Below are 2984 nucleotides of genomic sequence, written 5' to 3'. Positions count from 1 at the left end.
GTGACATTAAAGAATTAAAAAATAAATGAATTAAAAATAAATAAATAAAAATAAAGCAGGAACATCAGAAGGACTTGGAAAAATAAACCACCTTATTTTGCCTCTATAATTCGTATCAATGTCTATTCAATTTTTCTGCATGTCCTTCGTACATAAGTATTTGGTATGTGTATAGAATAAGTTTTAGTCATCGTCCGCCGAATATACAATTTAGGGTTTTACTTTTCTTTCGTTATAATTATCTCTTAAGTCAGGGGTTTGAAAATCTTTCTGTAAAGGTCCATATGGTAAATATTTTAGGCTTTTCAACCATACAGTAGTCTGTGTCACAGCTACTCACCTCCGCCATTGTAGCAGTAAAACAGCCACTCGAGATACAGAAGGGAATGGTACCAGTGTCTTCCAATAAAAGTTTATTTACAAAAGTAGGCAGTGAGGTCGATTTGGTCCAACTTAGTCATAATTTGCTAACTCCTGTCATAAAACGGGCTCCATGTTCACAATTTTTAATAGTCACATAATATTCTATCTAGTAGAGATACTAATTTACTTGACTATTACTCTACTGCTGAGCATTTCATTTTTTTTTCTTTCTGTGGATGGGTGTTAAAATAAATAAAGTGCTATTATAAATATTATCTTAGTGAGAGATAGTCTTTCTCAGTCTGGATCAGTTTTCTTAACAAAAATTTAAATGTGCAGAATCCAATATCGAAACCAAAAGGGGCCAAACTGCTCTAAGGGGGTTAATTTTAACACTATCAATTATTACCTGTTTCTGTACAACTTTGTCAACATCAGATTTTAGTTTTACTAGTCTAGATGATGCAAGTAATTATTTGAGAGAACTGTTCCCAAATCCACCTTCTATTGGTGAGTTTTCTATGGCTGTAGGATGCTGAATGGCTTGCATTAAATCAAACATCCAGATAATGGGAGGGCTCATGGCTGGACTCGGTCCTTTGTGCACCGTTCTTCCCTTCAATATGCTGCCTCATAGGAGCCACTGCTCTCAATGAACTATCGAAAGAAAACAATACACATTGTTATTCCTTCTTTGTCTTAAAACTGTGTCATATTAGTCATTCTGATGTGCTGCGGCTCATTTAGAAATATCACAAGATATGTAGAAAGACTGGGGACATAGAGTAGTCAAATATTTTAGTAAGTCCAATTTTATAACTGATCTTCCTAAGTAAGGTAGGACTTAACCACTGGAATATGGCCCATGATAGGCTGCATTCGCAGAATTTAAGGGGAGGTACTGGAATATAATCAAGCATAAAATTTAAAAGCCATTGCTAAGGATAGTGAAATAGAAGTGTTACATTTTATTATTTTATTATTACTTTACTTAATGGATGAAAATGAAGTAGTGCTTAAGAAATGGGAAAGGAGTTCAACCTTTGATACGGAAATAATATTCCAAGTGAGTCGCTTTACGATATCCAGTCTTTCTGTCTGCTGGTCTTTGTGGATGCTGTCACCTGTATCATTCCTTCCACTTTGTGTTACACCTTGCACAAAACAAGTCAATACATACCTTACATATGCCATGTCAGTCCAAGAACAATAGAGATAACTATTGTGGTATGGGGCCAACTGAAAGGGATGAGAAAGTAGCTGGATTTGTGTAGGTCAGCAGGGCACCATTAATTTGATCCAGAAGATAATGGTGGGGGATGAGAAGCATTTACTTAGCGAAAGTGTAACATCCACAGGGAAGGAGACTTAGCAACAGGAGCTTAGCAACAAGGCAGTAAAAGAAGAGGTAAGCGGGTTTTCTAGGAGATACGTGGGGCACAATTTTTAAAAACCAAAAGCAAAAATCAACGAGAAGCACACACACTAACAGAGAGCCCCCATCTACCTGTATTAACTGGACGTGAAGGTCAGGGCTGGGCTGGAATTCAGAACAGGTCTCCAGCCCTATGTGCTCCTAAGTGTTTATATGGGGTGTGTGTGCAAGTACTGAGTGACCAAAATACTTCCTAGGAGACACTGCCTGGATTCAAATCCCAGCTCTAATACTTGCTAGTCGTATAACTTTGGGCAAGTTACATAACCTCTCTGTGCCTTAGTTTCTTCATCTGTAAAATGAAGAATAAAAGTATTTATCTCATAAGAGCTTTAGTGAGGATTAAATTAGTGTATGTGTTTGTATACATGTATATACATGTATTCATAAAAGTGTTGGTTGGCACACAGTGCCTAAGGACTGCAGAGGTCTGAGGTATCATCGAGCTAGGTGAAAACTTTTCAACATCTATTCTGTTTGTTGACTCTTTTCTTACAAGATGTTGGTAATGGATAAAACAGTAAAAACAGTTTTATGATGCCCTTATTTGACACACCAATTTTATATGTGTCATAAATTGCCATCGTATTGCTGTATGAGAGAGTGAATACATGTTAAATATGCAGATATAATTTATATTAGAAAACATAACCTACATTTGATTGATTAAGCCTAATGCTCTTTCATTAGTACTGGCCTTTAGGTTTTCATCGATACTATCAGAAACTCACTGGCAGTATATATTTTTTATTTTAAAAAAGGCTATAAAACCCAAGAATTTATTAGTCAATAAAAGATCGACTTTATTGAGCAATCACTATGTCCAGCATAGTATCTTTTTTCTCAATACAGAAAGGACTGCCAATAGCTTCGAAATATTGGCTCAGACCTTGTTCTGTGGAACACTACAGCGGTTATTCATTCCTGACTCTCAAATAAGATTTAATGAAACTGTATTCCTATTGTGAGATTCTGAAAAATCATTTAGTTTTAAATACCACTAAATTCACATCAGGCAGATGGATAAACACTAGTATCCCGTCAGTTCGGTTTATATTTCATGTCTCCAGAAAGCTGTCATCAAGGCAGTATGTCTAATGTTTAGCAACAACGAGTCAAACAAAGGCTCACTTTCATTGAAAATGATGCAAATATATAGTTATATTTGAGACATCTCCATATTAAT

This window comes from Pteropus vampyrus, unplaced genomic scaffold (assembly GCF_000151845.1).
Source record: "Pteropus vampyrus isolate Shadow unplaced genomic scaffold, Pvam_2.0 Scaffold421, whole genome shotgun sequence".
Taxonomy (NCBI): Eukaryota; Metazoa; Chordata; class Mammalia; order Chiroptera; family Pteropodidae; genus Pteropus; species Pteropus vampyrus.
Note: the sequence above shows the minus strand (reverse complement) of the source record.